The sequence below is a fragment of the Telmatherina bonti genome (assembly GCF_933228915.1).
Source record: "Telmatherina bonti genome assembly, chromosome: 16".
In the NCBI taxonomy this organism is placed as follows: Eukaryota; Metazoa; Chordata; class Actinopteri; order Atheriniformes; family Telmatherinidae; genus Telmatherina; species Telmatherina bonti.
This window is the reverse complement of record NC_136614.1, coordinates 38,286,610-38,306,120: the sequence shown is the minus strand read 5'-3', so window position 1 is coordinate 38,306,120 and position 19,511 is coordinate 38,286,610.

Here is a 19,511-nt window from a genome sequence, read left to right as displayed (position 1 = left end):
AGGAGCTGCAGAGAGGAGCTGAGAGGAGTTGCAGAGAGGAGGAGTTGCAGAGAGGAGGAGCTGAGAGGAGCTTCAGAGAGGAGGAGTTGCAGAGAGGAGGAGCTGAGAGGAGCTGCAGAGAGGAGGAGTTGCGGAGAGGAGGAGCTGAGAGGAGCTTCAGAGAGGAGGTGTTGCAGAGAGGAGGAGCTGAGAGGAGCTTCAGAGAGGAGGAGTTGCAGAGAGGAGGAGCTGAGAGGAGCTGCAGAGAGGAGGAGTTGCGGAGAGGAGGAGCTGAGAGGAGCTGCAGAGAGGAGGAGTTGCGGAGAGGAGGAGCTGAGAGGAGCTTCAGAGAGGAGGAGTTGCGGAGAGGAGGAGCTGAGAGGAGCTTCAGAGAGGAGGAGCTGCAACGTGTGAAATAACGGATCTCATGGCGTCTTCTCTTCTTCCCAGCAGAAAATAAACATGTCAGATGATGAAACTGAGACGTTTCTTCGATGGATGGAATTCAGCTGATTGGGAATCTGAGCAACACATCTGTAAAAAGTTGTTCCTCCAGGTTTGGTCCAGAGATCCTCTTCACATATGATAGAGCTTTAACCTGCATGAACTGGGTTCACACTGGTTTCTGGAAGCTTCCTGAGTCCATGCACTGGTTTCCAGTAGAGAAGCATGTCTGCTTTTAGTGCAGAAGATCCCCAGCATCCAGCCGTTTCCTCAGCATACAGAGATTCCTTCTGATTCTGTCCATGATAAATGGTAAAACGTCTTGGATGTTTATCTTCTCAGTGGGAAGAACAGACGACCAGAGATTCTGCTTTTTACATTTAAACAGTATCTTTACATTTTTTGGGGACTTGGAGGCGTACACATTACATCAGGTGATTTGTACACTGTGCTGTTGGTTGTCATGGTAACGCCAACCTGTTATTAACGTGTACATACATTTTAGCTGGAAGTTTGTCATGCAAAAATGTAAATAAAACAAAAACCTCAATGTGCCACTTAGATGATCATCCAGCGAACACAGAGTCGTTCACGTGCAGACTGTTGGCGTGTTACATGATGCGCACGACGGACATTCTAAAAGCTGCATGATGGCGGAATCGTAGCAGAATAAGCTTTGTGTTCGTATCTTCACGCTGGAGTCGGCCTTCAGGAAGACAAACGCAGAGCAAAGTCTGCGGAGGGTCGTTGTAGCGGCTTTTATTTTTCTGAAAATTTCGATTTTCCACATTTAACATGAACATTCCTTCACTAGAGAGTTTATTTACAACATGACTTCATTTCATCACTGCCTGACTTTAGAGGATGTTGGTATGAGGAGCATCCTGCATGAAGATGGGGGGCCATGCAGGACGCATGGCAGGTCACAAACTCACCGCCATATACACACAAATGTCAAGGCAGCTGCACAAATTAATTAATGTATAATTGTCCAATAGTAATTAATGTACCAATAAATGATGTAAAAGAAAACTTTTATTTTCTACTGTTTTAATTGAACAAGTTCATTGTTATTATAAATGATGTTTTATTTCTTTTCTTATTTTTAATCGTTTTTCTGTTCCCTGATTTTTTTTATTTCTGTCTGGAAACCGAAACAAAAACACTTGGAAAATAAATGCAGAACGAAAATCCAGCATTGGAGACAATTAAATGAGAATTAGGAAAGGGAATCAATAAATAAAACGCAAGATGAAAATGACAGAAAACTTATTAGTCAGAATTAAATGGTAATAAAGACGTTATTACATCAGTCATTTATTAGCACACTGATTACTTCTTTATATTTCTGATAAAAGCAGCATGAAGAAAACGTGTCGCAGTTGGCGTGTTGCAGTAGAAACGTGTCGCAGTGGAGGCACGTTGCTGTGGAAGCGTGTCGCAGTGGAAGCATGTAGCAGTGTAGGCGTGTCGCAGTGGAAGGGTGTCGCAGTGGAAGCATGTAGCAGAGGAGGTGTGTCGCAGTGAAAACATATCGCAGTGGAGGCGTGTCGCAGTAAAAACGTCGCAGAGAAGGCGTGTCGCAGTGCAAATGTGTCGCAGTGGAAATGTGTTGCAGTGAAAATGTTTCGCAGTGGATGCGTGTCGCAGTGGAGGCGTGTTGCTGTAGAAGCGTGTCGCAGTGGAGGCGTGTTGCTGTGGAAGCGTGTCGCAGTTGAAGCGTGTCGCAGTGGAAGGGTGTCGCAGTGGAAGCATGTAGCAGTGTAGGCGTGTCGCAGTGGAAGCATGTAGCAGAGGAGGCGTGTCGCAGTGGAGGCGTGTCACAGTGGAAGCATGTAGCAGTGTAGGCGTGTCGCAGTGGAAGGGTGTCGCAGTGGAAATGTGTCGCAGTGAAAACATATCGCAGTGGAGGCGTGTCGCAGTGAAAACATGTCGCAGAGAAGGCGTGTCACAGTGCAAATGTGTCGCAGTGAAAATGTTTCGCAGTGGAGGCGTATCGCAGTGGAAGCGTGTCACAGTGCAAATGTGTCGCAGTGAAAATGTTTCGCAGTGGAGGCGTGTCGCAGTGGAAGGGTGTCGCAGTGGAAACGAGTTCCAGTGAAAATGTGTTGCAGTGGAAACGTGTCGCAGTGGAAACGTGTCGCAGTTGGTGGCGTGTCGCAGTGGAAATGTGTTTCAGTGAAAACATCGCAGTGGAGGAGTGTCGCAGTGGAGGCGTGTTGCTGTGGAAACGTGTTGCAGTGGAAGGGTGTCGCAGTGGAAGCATGTAGCAGAGGAGGCGTGTCGCAGTGGAGGCGTATCGCAGTGGAAGCGTGTCGCAGTGGAAATGTGTTGCAGTAGAAACGAGTTGCAGTGAAAAAGTGTCGCAGTGAAAACGTGTCGCAGTTGGTGTCGTGTCGCAGTAGAAATGTGTCGCAGTTAAAACATATAGCAGTGGAGGTGTGTCGCAGAGGAGGCGTGTCAGTGCAAATGTGTAGCAGTGAAAATGTTTCGCAGTGGAGGCGTGTCGCAGTGGAAGCATGTAGCAGAGGAGGCGTGTCGCAGTGAAAACGTGTCGCAAAGAAGGCGTGTCGCAGTGCAAATGTGTCGCAGTGGAAATGTGTTGCAGTGAAAATGTTTCGCAGTGGATGCGTGTCGCTGTAGAAGCATGTAGCAGAGGAGGCGTGTCGCAGTGGAGGCGTGTCGCAGTGGAAGCGTGTCGCAGTGGAAATGTGTTGCAGTAGAAACGAGTTGCAGTGAAAATGTGTCACAGTGCAAATGTGTCGCAGTGGAAATGTGTTGCAGTGAAAATGTTTCGCAGTGGATGCGTGTCGCAGTGGAGGCGTGTTGCTGTGGAAACGTGTTGCAGTGGAGGCGTGTCGCAGTGGAAATGTGTCGCAGTTAAAACATATCGCAGTGGAGGTGTGTCGCAGAGAAGGCGTGTCACAGTGCAAATGTGTCGCAGTGAAAATGTTTCGCAGTGGAGGCGTGTCGCAGTGGAAGCATGTAGTAGAGGAGGTGTGTCGCAGTGGAAGCATGTAGAAGAGGAGGCGTGTCGCAGTGAAAACGTGTCGCAGAGAAGGCGTGTCGCAGTGCAAATATGTCGCAGTGGAAATGTGTTGCAGTGAAAATGTTTCGCAGTGGAGGCGTGTTGCTGTAGAAGCGTGTCGCAGTGGAGGCGTGTCGCAGTTGAAGCGTGTCGCAGTGGAAGGGTGTCGCAGTGGAAGCATGTAGCAGTGTAGGCGTGTCGCAGTGGAAGGGTGTCGCAGTGGAAGCATGTCGCAGAGGAGGTGTGTCGCAGTGAAAACATCGCAGTGGAGGCGTGTCGCAGTGAAAACATGTCGCAGAGAAGGCGTGTCGCAGTGCAAATGTGTCGCAGTGGAAATGTGTTGCAGTGAAAATGTTTCGCAGTGGATGCGTGTCGCAGTGGAGGCGTGTTGCTGTAGAAGCGTGTCGCAGTGGAGGCGTGTTGCTGTGGAAGCGTGTCGCAGTTGAAGCGTGTCGCAATGGAAGGGTGTCGCAGTGGAAGCATGTAGCAGTGTAGGCGTGTCGCAGTGGAAGCATGTAGCAGAGGAGGCGTGTCGCAGTGGAGGCATGTCACAGTGAAAGGGTGTCGCAGTGGAAATGTGTTGCAGTGGAGGCGTGTCGCAGTGGAGGCGTGTTGCTGTGGAAACGTGTTGCAGTGGGGGCGTGTCGCAGTGGAAGGGTGTCGCAGTGGAAGCATGTAGCAGAGGAGGCGTGTCGCAGTGGAGGCGTATCGCAGTGGAAGCGTGTCGCAGTGGAAATGTGTTGCAGTAGAAACGAGTTGCAGTGAAAAAGTGTCGCAGTGAAAACGTGTCGCAGTTGGTGTCGTGTCGCAGTAGAAATGTGTCGCAGTTAAAATATATAGCAGTGGAGGTGTGTCGCAGAGGAGGCGTGTCAGTGCAAATGTGTAGCAGTGAAAATGTTTCGCAGTGGAGGCGTGTCGCAGTGGAAGCATGTAGCAGAGGAGGCGTGTCGCAGTGAAAATGTGTCGCAAAGAAGGCGTGTCGCAGTGCAAATGTGTCGCAGTGGAAATGTGTTGCAGTGAAAATGTTTCGCAGTGGATGCGTGTCGCAGTGGAGGCGTGTTGCTGTAGAAGCATGTAGCAGAGGAGGCGTGTCGCAGTGGAGGCGTTTTGCAGTGGAAGCGTGTCGCAGTGGAAATGTGTTGCAGTAGAAACGAGTTGCAGTGAAAATGTGTCAGTGCAAATGTGTCGCAGTGGAAATGTGTTGCAGTGAAAATGTTTCGCAGTGGATGCGTGTCGCAGTGGAGGCGTGTTGCTGTGGAAACGTGTTGCAGTGGAGGCGTGTCGCAGTGGAAATGTGTCGCAGTTAAAACATATCGCAGTGGAGGTGTGTCGCAGGGAAGGCGTGTCACAGTGCAAATGTGTCGCAGTGAAAATGTTTCGCAGTGGAGGCGTGTCGCAGTGGAAGCATGTAGTAGAGGAGGTGTGTCGCAGTGGAAGCATGTAGAAGAGGAGGCGTGTCGCAGTGAAAACGTGTCGCAGAGAAGGCGTGTCGCAGTGCAAATATGTCGCAGTGGAAATGTGTTGCAGTGAAAATGTTTCGCAGTGGATGCGTGTCGCAGTGGAGGCGTGTTGCTGTAGAAGCGTGTCGCAGTGGAGGCGTGTCGCAGTTGAAGCGTGTCGCAGTGGAAGGGTGTCGCAGTGGAAGCATGTAGCAGTGTAGGCGTGTCGCAGTGGAAGGGTGTCGCAGTGGAAGCATGTCGCAGAGGAGGTGTGTCGCAGTGAAAACATATCGCAGAGGAGGCGTGTCGCAGTGAAAACATGTCGCAGAGAAGGCGTGTCGCAGTGCAAATGTGTCGCAGTGGAAATGTGTTGCAGTGAAAATGTTTCGGAGTGGATGCGTGTCGCAGTGGAGGCGTGTTGCTGTAGAAGCGTGTCGCAGTGGAGGCGTGTTGCTGTGGAAGCGTGTCGCAGTTGAAGCGTGTCGCAGTGGAAGGGTGTCGCAGTGGAAGCATGTAGCAGTGTAGGCGTGTCGCAGTGGAAGCATGTAGCAGAGGAGGCGTGTCGCAGTGGAGGCATGTCACAGTGAAAGGGTGTCGCAGTGGAAATGTGTTGCAGTGGAGGCGTGTCGCAGTGGAGGCGTGTTGCTGTGGAAACGTGTTGCAGTGGGGGCGTGTCGCAGTGGAAGGGTGTCGCAGTGGAAGCATGTAGCAGAGGAGGCGTGTCGCAGTGGAGGCGTATCGCAGTGGAAGCGTGTCGCAGTGGAAATGTGTTGCAGTGGAGGCGTGTCGCAGTAGAAACGAATTGCAGTGAAAAAGTGTCGCAGTGAAAACGAGTCGCAGTTGGTGTGTCGCAGTAGAAATGTGTCGCAGTGAAAACATCGCAGTGGAGGTGTGTCGCAGAGGAGGCGTGTCAGTGCAAATGTGTAGCAGTGAAAATGTTTCGCAGTGGAGGCGTGTCGCAGTGGAAGCATGTAGCAGAGGAGGCGTGTCGCAGTGGAAGCGTGTCGCAGTGGAAGCATGTAGCAGAGGAGGCGTGTCGCAGTGAAAATGTGTCGCAAAGAAGGCGTGTCGCAGTGCAAATGTGTCGCAGTGGCAATGTGTTGCAGTGAAAATGTTTCGCAGTGGATGCGTGTTGCAGTGGAGGCGTGTTGCTGTAGAAGCATGTAGCAGAGGAGGCGTGTCGCAGTGGAGGCGTGTCGCAGTGGAAATGTGTTGCAGTGGAGGCGTGACGCAGTAGAAACGAGTTGCAGTGAAAAAGTGTCGCAGTGAAAACGTGTCGCAGTTGGTGTCGTGTCGCAGTAGAAATGTGTCGCAGTGAAAATATATCGCAGTGGAGGTGTGTCGCAGAGAAGGCGTGTCACAGTCCAAATGTGTCGCAGTGAAAATGTTTCGCAGTGGAGGCGTGTTGCTGTGGAAGCGTGTCGCAGTTGAAGCGTGTCGCAGTGGAAGGGTGTCGCAGTGGAAGCATGTAGCAGTGTAGGCGTGTCGCAGTGGAAGCATGTAGCAGAGGAGGCGTGTCGCAGTGGAGGCATGTCACAGTGAAAGGGTGTCGCAGTGGAAATGTGTTGCAGTGGAGGCGTGTCGCAGTGGAGGCGTGTTGCTGTGGAAACGTGTTGCAGTGGGGGCGTGTCGCAGTGGAAGGGTGTCGCAGTGGAAGCATGTAGCAGAGGAGGCGTGTCGCAGTGGAGGCGTATCGCAGTGGAAGCGTGTCGCAGTGGAAATGTGTTGCAGTGGAGGCGTGTCGCAGTAGAAACGAATTGCAGTGAAAAAGTGTCGCAGTGAAAACGAGTCGCAGTTGGTGTGTCGCAGTAGAAATGTGTCGCAGTGAAAACATCGCAGTGGAGGTGTGTCGCAGAGGAGGCGTGTCAGTGCAAATGTGTAGCAGTGAAAATGTTTCGCAGTGGAGGCGTGTCGCAGTGGAAGCATGTAGCAGAGGAGGCGTGTCGCAGTGGAAGCGTGTCGCAGTGGAAGCATGTAGCAGAGGAGGCGTGTCGCAGTGAAAATGTGTCGCAAAGAAGGCGTGTCGCAGTGCAAATGTGTCGCAGTGGCAATGTGTTGCAGTGAAAATGTTTCGCAGTGGATGCGTGTTGCAGTGGAGGCGTGTTGCTGTAGAAGCATGTAGCAGAGGAGGCGTGTCGCAGTGGAGGCGTGTCGCAGTGGAAATGTGTTGCAGTGGAGGCGTGACGCAGTAGAAACGAGTTGCAGTGAAAAAGTGTCGCAGTGAAAACGTGTCGCAGTTGGTGTCGTGTCGCAGTAGAAATGTGTCGCAGTGAAAATATATCGCAGTGGAGGTGTGTCGCAGAGAAGGCGTGTCACAGTCCAAATGTGTCGCAGTGAAAATGTTTCGCAGTGGAGGCGTGTTGCTGTGGAAGCGTGTCGCAGTTGAAGCGTGTCGCAGTGGAAGGGTGTCGCAGTGGAAGCATGTAGCAGTGTAGGCGTGTCGCAGTGGAAGCATGTAGCAGAGGAGGCGTGTCGCAGTGGAGGCATGTCACAGTGAAAGGGTGTCGCAGTGGAAATGTGTTGCAGTGGAGGCGTGTCGCAGTGGAGGCGTGTTGCTGTGGAAACGTGTTGCAGTGGGGGCGTGTCGCAGTGGAAGGGTGTCGCAGTGGAAGCATGTAGCAGAGGAGGCGTGTCGCAGTGGAGGCGTATCGCAGTGGAAGCGTGTCGCAGTGGAAATGTGTTGCAGTGGAGGCGTGTCGCAGTAGAAACGAATTGCAGTGAAAAAGTGTCGCAGTGAAAACGAGTCGCAGTTGGTGTGTCGCAGTAGAAATGTGTCGCAGTGAAAACATCGCAGTGGAGGTGTGTCGCAGAGGAGGCGTGTCAGTGCAAATGTGTAGCAGTGAAAATGTTTCGCAGTGGAGGCGTGTCGCAGTGGAAGCATGTAGCAGAGGAGGCGTGTCGCAGTGGAAGCGTGTCGCAGTGGAAGCATGTAGCAGAGGAGGCGTGTCGCAGTGAAAATGTGTCGCAAAGAAGGCGTGTCGCAGTGCAAATGTGTCGCAGTGGCAATGTGTTGCAGTGAAAATGTTTCGCAGTGGATGCGTGTTGCAGTGGAGGCGTGTTGCTGTAGAAGCATGTAGCAGAGGAGGCGTGTCGCAGTGGAGGCGTGTCGCAGTGGAAATGTGTTGCAGTGGAGGCGTGACGCAGTAGAAACGAGTTGCAGTGAAAAAGTGTCGCAGTGAAAACGTGTCGCAGTTGGTGTCGTGTCGCAGTAGAAATGTGTCGCAGTGAAAATATATCGCAGTGGAGGTGTGTCGCAGAGAAGGCGTGTCACAGTCCAAATGTGTCGCAGTGAAAATGTTTCGCAGTGGAGGCGTGTCGCAGTGAAAACGTGTCGCAGAGAAGGCGTGTCGCAGTGCAAATGTGTCGCAGTGGATGCGTGTCGCAGTGGAGGCGTGTTGCTGTAGAAGCGTGTCACAGTGGAGGCGTGGCTGTGGAAACGTGTTGCAGTGGAGGCATGTCGCAGTGGAAGCGTGTCGCAGTGGAAATGTGTTGCAGTGGAAGCATGTAGCAGTGTAGGCGTGTCACAGTGTAGGCGTGTCGCAGTGGAGGCGTGTCGCAGTGGAAACGTGTCGCAGTAGAAATGTGTTCCAGTGAAAAAGTGTCGCAGTGAAAACGTGTCGCAGTTGGTGGCGTGTCGCAGTAGAAATGTGTCGCAGTGAAAACATATCGTAGTGGAGGTGTGTCGCAGAGAAGGCGTGTCACAGTGCAAATGTGTCGCAGTAAAAATGTTTCGCAGTGGAGGCATGTCGCAGTGTAGGCGTGTCGCAGTGGAAGCATGTAGCAGAGGAGGCGTGTCGCAGTGGAAGCATGTAGCAGAGGAGGTGTGTCGCAATGAAAACGTGTCACAGAGAAGGCGTGTCGCAGTGCAAATGTGTCGCAGTGGAAATGTGTTGCAGTGAAAATGTTTCGCAGTGGATGCGTGTCGCAGTTGGTGCCGTGTCGCAGTAGAAATGTGTCGCAGTGGAAGCATGTAGCAGTGCAAGGGTGTCGCATTGGAAACGAGTTGCAGTGAAAACGTGTTTCAGTGGAAACGTGTCGCAGTGAAAACGTGTCGCATTTGGTGGCGTGTCGCAGTGGAAATGGGTTGCATTGGAAGCATGTAGCAGTGTAGGCGTGTCACAGTGTAGGCATGTCGCAGTGGAAGCATGTAGCAGAGGAGGCGTGTCGCAGTGGAAGCATGTAGCAGTGTAGGTGTGTCGCAGTGTAGGCGTGTCGCAGTGGAAGCATGTAGCAGAGGAGGCGTGTCGCAGATGAGGCGTGTCGCAGTGGAAGCATATAGCAGTGTAGGCGTGTCGCAGTGGAAGGGTGTCGCAGTGGAAGCATGTAGCAGAGGAGGCATGTCGCAGTGGAGGCGTGTCGCAGTGGAAACGTGTCGCAGTAGAAATGTGTTCCAGTGAAAAAGTGTCGCAGTGAAAACGTGTCGCAGTTGGTGGCGTGTCGCAGTAGAAATGTGTCGCAGTGAAAACATATCGTAGTGGAGGTGTGTCGCAGAGAAGGCGTGTCACAGTCCAAATGTGTCGCAGTAAAAATGTTTCGCAGTGGAGGAATGTCGCAGTGTAGGCGTGTCGCAGTGGAAGCATGTAGCAGAGGAGGCGTGTCGCAGTGGAAGCATGTAGCAGAGGAGGTGTGTCGCAATGAAAACGTGTCACAGAGAAGGCGTGTCGCAGTGCAAATGTGTCGCAGTTGAAATGTGTGGCAGTGAAAATGTTTCGCAGTGGATGCGTGTCGCAGTTGGTGCCGTGTCGCAGTAGAAATGTGTCGCAGTGAAAACATATCGCAGTGGAGGTATGTCGCAGAGAAGGCGTGTCACAGTGCAAATGTGTCGCAGTGAAAATGTTTCGCAGTGGAGGCGTGTCGCAGTGGAGGCGTGTCGCAGTGGAGGCATGTAGCAGAGGAGGCGTGTCGCAGTGGAAGCGTGTCGCAGTGGAAGCATGTAGCAGAGGAGGCGTGTCGCAGTGAAAACGTGTCACAGAGAAGGCGTGTCGCATTGCAAATGTGTCGCAGTGGAAATGTGTTGCAGTGAAAATGTTTCGCAGTGGGTGCGTGTCGCAGTGGAGGCGTGTTTCTGTAGAAGCGTGTCGCAGTGGAGGCATGTAGCAGAGGAGGTGTGTCGCAGTGGAAGCGTGTCGCAGTGGAAGCATGTAACAGAGGAGGCGTGTCGCAGTGAAAACGTGTCGCAGAGAAGGCGTGTCGCAGTGCGAATGTGTTGCAGTGGAAATGTGTTGCTGTGAAAATGTTTCGCAGTGGATGCGTGTCGCAGTGGAGGCGTGTTGCTGTAGAAGCGTGTCGCAGTGGAGGCGTGTTGCTGTGGAAACGTGTTGCAGTGGAGGCATGTCGCAGTGGTGGCGTGTCGCAGTGGAGGCGTGTCGCAGTGGAGGCATGTAGCAGAGGAGGCGTGTCGCAGTGGAAGCGTGTCGCAGTGGAAGCATGTAGCAGAGGAGGCGTGTCGCAGTGAAAACGTGTCACAGAGAAGGCGTGTCGCATTGCAAATGTGTCGCAGTGGAAATGTGTTGCAGTGAAAATGTTTCGCAGTGGGTGCGTGTCGCAGTGGAGGCGTGTTTCTGTAGAAGCGTGTCGCAGTGGAGGCATGTAGCAGAGGAGGTGTGTCGCAGTGGAAGCGTGTCGCAGTGGAAGCATGTAACAGAGGAGGCGTGTCGCAGTGAAAACGTGTCGCAGAGAAGGCGTGTCGCAGTGCGAATGTGTTGCAGTGGAAATGTGTTGCAGTGAAAATGTTTCGCAGTGGATGCGTGTCGCAGTGGAGGCGTGTTGCTGTAGAAGCGTGTCGCAGTGGAGGCGTGTTGCTGTGGAAACGTGTTGCAGTGGAGGCATGTCGCAGTGGTGGCGTGTCGCAGTGGAAGGGTGTCGCAGTGGAGGCATGTCGCAGTGCAGGCGTGTCGCAGTGGAAGGGTGTCGCAGTGGAAGCATGTAGCAGAGGAGGCGTGTCGCAGTGGAAGCATGTAGCAGTGTAGGCGTGTCGCAGTGTAGGCGTTTCGCAGTGGAAGGGTGTCGCAGTGGAAGCATGTAGTAGAGGAAGCGTGTCGCAGTGGAAGCGTGTCGCAGTGGAAATGTGTTGCAGTGGAGGCATGTCGCAGTGAAAACGTATCGCAGTGGAAATGTGTTGCAGTGGAGGCATGTCACAGTGGAAGCATGTAGCAGTGTAGGCGTGTCGCAGTGTAGGCGTTTCGCAGTGGAAGCATGTAGTAGAGGAAGCGTGTCGCAGTGGAAGCATGTCGCAGTGAAAACGTATCGCAGTGGAAATGTGTTGCAGTGGAGGCATGTCGCAGTGGAAGCATGTAGCAGTGTAGGCGTGTTGCAGTGTAGGCGTGTCGCAGTGGAAGGGTGTCGCAGTGGAAGCATGTAGTAGAGGAAGCGTGTCGCAGTGGAAGCGTGTCGCAGTGAAAAGTGTTGCAGTGGAGGCATGTAGCAGAGGAGGCGTGTTACAGTGTAAGCGTGTAGGCGTGTCGCAGTGTAAGCGTGTCGCAGTGGAAGGGTGTCGCAGTGGAAGCGTGTAGCAGACGAAGCGTGTCGCAGTGGAAGCGTGTCGCAGTGGAAGCATGTAACAGAGGAGGCGTGTCGCAGTGAAAACGTGTCGCAGAGAAGGCGTGTCGCAGTGCGAATGTGTTGCAGTGGAAATGTGTTGCAGTGAAAATGTTTCGCAGTGGATGCGTGTCGCAGTGGAGGCGTGTTGCTGTAGAAGCGTGTCGCAGTGGAGGCGTGTTGCTGTGGAAACGTGTTGCAGTGGATGCATGTCGCAGTGGTGGCGTGTCGCAGTGGAGGCGTGTCGCAGTGGAGGCATGTAGCAGAGGAGGCGTGTCGCAGTGGAAGCGTGTCGCAGTGGAAGCATGTAGCAGAGGAGGCGTGTCACAGTGAAAACGTGTCACAGAGAAGGCGTGTCGCATTGCAAATGTGTCGCAGTGGAAATGTGTTGCAGTGAAAATGTTTCGCAGTGGGTGCGTGTCGCAGTGGAGGCGTGTTTCTGTAGAAGCGTGTCGCAGTGGAGGCATGTAGCAGAGGAGGTGTGTCGCAGTGGAAGCGTGTCGCAGTGGAAGCATGTAACAGAGGAGGCGTGTCGCAGTGAAAACGTGTCGCAGAGAAGGCGTGTCGCAGTGCGAATGTGTTGCAGTGGAAATGTGTTGCAGTGAAAATGTTTCGCAGTGGATGCGTGTCGCAGTGGAGGCGTGTTGCTGTAGAAGCGTGTCGCAGTGGAGGCGTGTTGCTGTGGAAACGTGTTGCAGTGGAGGCATGTCGCAGTGGTGGCGTGTCGCAGTGGAAGGGTGTCGCAGTGGAGGCATGTCGCAGTGCAGGCGTGTCGCAGTGGAAGGGTGTCGCAGTGGAAGCATGTAGCAGAGGAGGCGTGTCGCAGTGGAAGCATGTAGCAGTGTAGGCGTGTCGCAGTGTAGGCGTTTCGCAGTGGAAGGGTGTCGCAGTGGAAGCATGTAGTAGAGGAAGCGTGTCGCAGTGGAAGCGTGTCGCAGTGGAAATGTGTTGCAGTGGAGGCATGTCGCAGTGAAAACGTATCGCAGTGGAAATGTGTTGCAGTGGAGGCATGTCACAGTGGAGGCATGTAGCAGTGTAGGCGTGTCGCAGTGTAGGCGTTTCGCAGTGGAAGCATGTAGTAGAGGAAGCGTGTCGCAGTGGAAGCATGTCGCAGTGAAAACGTATCGCAGTGGAAATGTGTTGCAGTGGAGGCATGTCGCAGTGGAAGCATGTAGCAGTGTAGGCGTGTTGCAGTGTAGGCGTGTTGCAGTGGAACGGTGTCGTAGTGGAAGCATGTAGTAGAGGAAGCGTGTCGCAGTGGAAGCGTGTCGCAGTGAAAAGTGTTGCAGTGGAGGCATGTAGCAGAGGAGGCGTGTTACAGTGGAAGCGTGTAGGCGTGTCGCAGTGTAAGCGTGTCGCAGTGGAAGGGTGTCGCAGTGGAAGCGTGTAGCAGACGAAGCGTGTCGCAGTGGAAGCGTGTCGCAGTGGAAGCATGTAGCAGAGGAAGCGTGTCGCAGTGGAAGCATGTAGCAGAGGAGGCGTGTCGCAGTGGAAGCGTGTAGGTGTGTCGCAGTGTAGGCGTGTCGCAGTGGAAGGGTGTCGCAGTGGAAGCGTGTAGCAGACGAAGCGTGTTGCAGTGGAAGCGTGTCGCAGTGGAAGCATGTAGCAGAGGAAGCGTGTCGCAGTGGAAGGGTGTCGCAGTGGAAATGTGTTGCAGTGGAGGCATGTCGCAGTAGAAACGAGTTGCAGTGAAAAAGTGTTGCAGTGGAGGCATGTCGCAGTGGAAGCATGTAGCAGTGTAGGCGTGTCGCAGTGGAAGCATGTAGCAGAGGAGGCGTGTCGCAGTGGAAGCGTGTAGGCGTGTCACAGTGTAGGCGTGTCGCAGTGGAAGGGTGTCGCAGTGGAAGCGTGTAGCAGACGAAGCGTGTCGCAGTGGAAGCGTGTAGCAGACGAAGCGTGTCGCAGTGGAAGCGTGTCGCAGTGGAAGCATGTAGCAGAGGAAGCGTGTCGCAGTGGAAATGTGTTGCAGTGGAGGCGTGTCGCAGTGACAACGTATCGCAGTGGAAATGTGTTGCAGTGGAGGCATGTCGCAGTGCAAGCATGTAGCAGAGGAGGCGTGTCGCAGTGGAAGCATGTAGCAGTTTATGTGTGTCGCAGTGAAACGTATCGCAGTGGAAATGTGTTGCAGTGGAGGCGTGTCGCAGTGGAAGCATGTAGCAGTTTAGTTGTGTCGCAGTGTAGGCGTGTCGCAGTGGAAATGTGTTGCAGTGGAGGCGTGTCGCAGTGAAACGTATCGCAGTGGAAATGTGTTGCAGTGGAGGCATGTCGCAGTGGAAGCATGTAGCAGTGTAGGCGTGTCGCAGTGGAAGGGTGTCGCAGTGGAAGCATGTAGCAGAGGAGGCGTGTCGCAGTGGAGGCGTGTCGCAGTGCAATTGTGTTGCAGTGGAAATGTGTTGAAGTGAAAATGTTTCGCAGTGGAGGCGTGTTGCTGTAGAAGCGTGTTGCAGTGGAGGCGTGTTGCTGTGGAAGCATGTAGCAGTGTAGGCGTGTCGCAGTGGAAGGGTGTCGCAGTGGAAGCATGTAGCAGAGGAGGCGTGTCGCAGTGGAAGCATGTAGCAGAGGAAGCGTATCGCAGTGGAAGCGTGTCGCAGTGGAAATGTGTTGCAGTGGAGGCGTGTCGCAGTGGAAGCATGTAGCAGAGGAGGCGTGTCGCAGTGGAAGCATGTAGCAGTTTAGTTGTGTAGCAGTGTAGGCGTGTCGCAGTGAAAGGGTGTCGCAGTGGAAATGTGTTGCAGTGGAGGCGTGTCGCAGTGAAACGTATCGCAGTGGAAATGTGTTGCAGTGGAGGCGTGTCGCAGTAGAAACGAGTTGCAGTGAAAACGTGTTGCAGTGAAAACGTATCGCAGTGGAAATGTGTTGCAGTGGAGGCATGTCGCAGTGGAAGCATGTAGCAGTGTAGGCGTGTCGCAGTGGAAGGGTGTCGCAGTGCAAATGTGTTGCAGTGGAAATGTGTTGAAGCGAAAATGTTTCGCAGTGGAGGTGTGTTGCTGTAGAAGCGTGTTGCAGTGCAGGCGTGTTGCTGTGGAAGCATGTAGCACTGTAGGCGTGTTGCAGTGGAAGGGTGTCGCAGTGGAAGCATGTAGCAGAGGAGGCGTGTCGCAGTGGAGGCGTGTCGCAGTGGAAGCATTTAGCAGTGTAGGCGTGTCGCAGTGGAAGCATGTAGCAGAGGAAGCGTATCGCAGTGGAAGCGTGTCGCAGTGGAAATGTGTTGCAGTGGAGGCGTGTCGCAGTGGAAGCATGTAGCAGAGGAGGCGTGTCGCAGTGGAAGCATGTAGCAGAGGAGGCGTGTCGCAGTGGAGGCGTGTCGCAGTGGAAGCATTTAGCAGTGTAGGCGTGTCGCAGTGGAAGCATGTAGCAGAGGAAACGTATCGCAGTGGAAGCGTGTCGCAGTGGAAATGTGTTGCAGTGGAGGCGTGTCGCAGTGGAAGCATGTAGCAGAGGAGGCGTGTCGCAGTGGAGGCGTGTCGCAGTGGAAGCATGTAGCAGTGTAGGCGTGTCGCAGTGGAAGCGTGTCGCAGTGGAAGCATGTAGCAGTGTAGGTGTGTCGCATTGTAGGCGTGTCGCAGTGCAAGCATGTAGCAGAGGAGGCGTGTCGCAGTGGAGGCGTGTCGCAGTGCAAATGTGTCGCAGTGGAAATGTGTTGAAGTGAACATGTTTCGCAGTGGAGGCGTGTTGCTGTAGAAGCGTGTTGCAGTGGAGGCGTGTTGCTGTGGAAGCATGTAGCAGTGTAGGCGTGTCGCAGTGGAAGGGTGTCGCAGTGGAAGCATGTATCAGAGCAGGCGTGTCGCAGTGGAAGCATGTAGCAGTGTAGGCGTGTCGCAGTGGAAGCATGTAGCAGAGGAAGCGTGTCGCAGTGGAAGCGTGTCGCGGTGGAGGCATGTCGCAGTGGAAGCGGTTCGCAGTGGAAATGTGTTGCAGTGGAGGCGTGTCGCAGTGAAAACATATCGCAGTGGAAATGTGCTGCAGTGGAGGCATGTCGCAGTGGAAGCATGTAGCAGTGTAGGCGTGTCGCAGTGGAAGCATGTAGCAGAGGAGGCGTGTCGCAGTGGAAGCATGTAGCAGTGTAGGCGTGTCGCAGTGTAGGTGTGTCGCAGTGGAAGGTGTCGCAGTGGAAGCATGTAGCAGAGGAGGCGTGTCGCAGTGGAGAAGTGTCGCAGTGGAAGCATGTAGCAGTCTAGGTGTGTCGCAGTGAAACGTATCGCAGTGGAAATGTGTTGCAGTGGAGGCATGTCGCAGTAGAAACGAGTTGCAGTGAAAACGTGTTGCAGTGAAAACGTATCGCAGTGGAAATGTGTTGCAGTGGAGGCATGTCGCAGTGGAAGCATGTAGCAGTGTAGGCGTGTCGCAGTGGAAGCATGTAGCAGTGTAGGCGTGTCGCAGTGCAGGCATGTCGCAGTGGAAGGGTGTCGCAGTGGAAGCATGTAGCAGAGGAGGCGTGTCGCAGTGTAGGTGTATCGCAGTGCAAATGTGTCATAGTGGAAATGTGTTGAAGTGAAAATGTTTCGCAGTGGAGGCGTGTTGCTGTAGAAGCATGTAGCAGAGGAGGCGTGTCGCAGAGGAGGCGTGTCGCAGTGAAAGGGTGTCGCAGTGGAAATGTGTTGCAGTGGAGGCGTGTCGCAGTGAAACGTATCGCAGTGGAAATGTGTTGCAGTGGAGGCATGTCGCAGTGGAAGCATGGAGCAGTGTAGGCGTGTCGCAGTGGAAGCATGTAGCAGAGGAGGCGTGTCGCAGTGGAAGCATGTAGCAGTTTATGTGTGTCGCAGTGAAACGTATCGCAGTGGAAATGTGTTGCAGTGGAGGCGTGTCGCAGTGGAAGCATGTAGCAGTTTAGGTGTGTCGCAGTGTAGGCGTTTCGCAGTGAAAGGGTGTCGCAGTGGAAATGTGTTGCAGTGGAGGCGTGTCGCAGTGAAACGTATCGCAATGGAAATGTGTTGCAGTGGAGGCATGTCGCAGTGGAAGCATGGAGCAGTGTAGGCGTGTCGCAGTGGAAGCATGTAGCAGAGGAGGCGTGTCGCAGTGGAAGCATGTAGCAGAGGAGGCGTGTCGCAGTGGAGGCGTGTCGCAGTGGAGGTGTGTCGCAGTGGAAGCATGTAGCAGTGTAGGCATGTCGCAGTGGAAGGGTGTCGCAGTGGAAACATGTAGCAGAGGAGGCGTGTCGCAGTGGAGGCGTGTCGCAGTGGAAGCATGTAGCAGTGTAGGCGTGTCGCAGTGGAAGCGTGTCGCAGTGGAAGCATCTAGCAGTGTAGGTGTGTCGCATTGTAGGCGTGTCGCAGTGCAAGCATGTAGCAGAGGAGGCGTGTCGCAGTGGAGGTGTGTCGCAGTGCATATGTGTCGCAGTGGAAATGTGTTGAAGTGAAAATGTTTCGCAGTGGAGGCGTGTTGCTGTAGAAGCGTGTTGCAGTGGAGGCGTGTTGCTGTGGAAGCATGTAGCAGTGTAGGCGTGTCGCAGTGGAAGGGTGTCGCAGTGGAAGCATGTAGCAGAGCAGGCGTGTCGCAGTGGAAGCATGTAGCAGTGTAGGCGTGTCGCAGTGGAAGCATGTAGCAGAGGAAGGGTGTCGCAGTGGAAGCATGTCGCAGTGGAGGCATGTCGCAGTGGAAATGTGTTGCAGTGGAGGCGTGTCGCAGTGAAAACATATCGCAGTGGAAATGTGCTGCAGTGGAGGCATGTCGCAGTGGAAGCATGTAGCAGTGTAGGCGTGTCGCAGTGGAAGCATGTTGCAGAGGAGGCGTGTCGCAGTGGAAGCATGTAGCAGTCTAGGCGTGTCGCAGTGGAAGGGTGTCGCAGTGGAAGCATGTAGCAGAGGAGGCGTGTCGCAGTGGAGAAGTGTCGCAGTGGAAGCATGTAGCAGTTTAGGTGTGTCGCAGTGCAACGTATCGCAGTGGAAATGTGTTGCAGTGGAGGCATGTCGCAGTAGAAACGAGTTGCAGTGAAAACGTGTTGCAGTGAAAACGTATCGCAGTGGAAATGTGTTGCAGTGGAGGCATGTCGCAGTGGAAGCATGTAGCAGAGGAGGCGTGTCGCAGTGGAGGTGTGTCGCAGTGGAAGTGTGTAGCAGTGGAGGCGTGTCGCAGTGCAAATGTGTCGCAGTGGAAATGTGTTGAAGTGAAAATGTTTCGCAGTGGAGGCGTGTTGCTGTAGAAGCGTGGTACAGTGGAGGCGTGTTGCTGTGGAAGTATGTAGCAGTGTAGGCGTGTCGCAGTGGAAGGGTGTCGCAGTGGAAGCATGTAGCAGAGCAGGCGTGTCGCAGTGGAAGCATGTAGCAGTGTAGGCGTGTCGCAGTGGAAGCATGTAGCAGAGGAAGCGTGTCGCAGTGGAAGCATGTCGCAGTGGAGGCATGTCGCAGTGGAAGCGTGTCGCAGTGGAAATGTGTTGCAGTGGAGGCGTGTCGCAGTGAAAACATATCGCAGTGGAAATGTGCTGCAGTGGAGGCATGTCACAGTGGAAGCATGTAGCAGTGTAGGCGTGTCCCAGTGGAAGCATGTAGCAGAGGAGGCGTGTCGCAGTGGAAGCATGTAGCAGTGTAGGCGTGTCGCAGTGGAAGGGTGTCGCAGTGGAAGCATGTAGCAGAGGAGGCGTGTCGCAGTGGAGAAGTGTCGCAGTGGAAGCATGTAGCAGTTTAGGTGTGTCGCAGTGAAACATATCGCAGTGGAAATGTGTTGCAGTGGAGGCATGTCGCAGTAGAAACGAGTTGCAGTGAAAACGTGTGGCAGTGAAAACGTATCGCAGTGGAAATGTGTTGCAGTGGAGGCATGTCGCAGTGGAAGCATGTAGCAGTGTAGGCGTGTCGCAGTGGAAGGGTGTCGCAGTGGAAGCATGTAGCAGAGGAGGCGTGTCGCAGTGGAGGTGTGTCGCAGTGGAAGTGTGTAGCAGTGGAGGCGTGTCGCAGTGCAAATGTGTCGCAGTGGAAATGTGTTGAAGTGAAAATCTTTCGCAGTGGAGGCGTGTCGCAGTAGAAACGAGTTGAATTGAAAACATATCGCAGTGGAAGGGTGTCGCAGTGGAAACGAGTTGCAGTGAAAACGTGTTGCAGTGGAAACGTGTCGCAGTGAAAACGTATTGCAGTGGAATTGTATTGCAGTGGAGGCATGTCGCAGTGGAAGCATGTAGCAGTGGAGGCGTGTTGCTGTGGAAACGTGTTGCAGTGGAAGCATGTCGCAGTGGAAGGGTGTCGCAGTGGAAGGGTGTCGCAGTGGAGGCGTGTCGCAGTGCAAGGGTGTCGCAGTGGAAGCATGTAGCAGAGGAGGCGTGTCGCAGTGGAGGCGTGTCGCAGTGGAAGCATGTAGCAGTGTAGGCGTGTCGCAGTGTAGGCGTGTCGCAGTGGAAGGGTGTCGCAGTGGAAGCATGTAGTAGAGGAAGCGTGTCGCAGTGGAAGCGTGTCGCAGTTGAAATGTGTTGCAGTGGAGGCGTGTCGGAGTGAAAACGTATCGCAGTGGAAATGTGTTGCAGTGGAGGCATGTCGCAGTCGAAGCATGTAGCAGAGGAGGCGTGTCGCAGTGGTAGCATGTAGCAGTTTAGGCGTGTCGCAGTGCAAATGTGTCGCAGTGGAAATGTGTTGAAGTGAAAATGTTTCGCAGTGGAGGCGTGTTGCTGTAGAAGCGTGTTGCAGTGGAGGCGTGTTGCTGTGGAAACGTGTTGCAGTGGAGGCATGTCTCAGTGGAGGCATGTCGCAGTGGAAGCATGTAGCAGTGTAGGCGTGTCGCATTGGAGGCGTGTCGCAGTGGAAGCATGTAGCAGTTTAGGTGTGTCGCAGTGTAGGCGTGTCGCAGTGAAAGGGTGTCACAGTGGAAATGTGTTGCAGTGGAGGCGTGTCGCAGTGAAACGTATCGCAGTGGAAATGTGTTGCAGTGGAGGCATGTCGCAGTAGAAACGAGTTGCAGTGAAAACGTGTTGCAGTGAAAACGTATCGCAGTGGAAATGTATTGCAGTGGAGGCATGTCGCAGTGGAAGCATGTAGCAGTGTAGGCGTGTTGCAGTGGAAGGGTGTTGCAGTGGAAGCATGTAGCAGAGGAGGCGTTTCGCAGTGGAGGCGTGTCGCAGTGGAAGCATGTAGCAGTGTAGGCGTGTCGCAGTGGAAGGGTGTCAC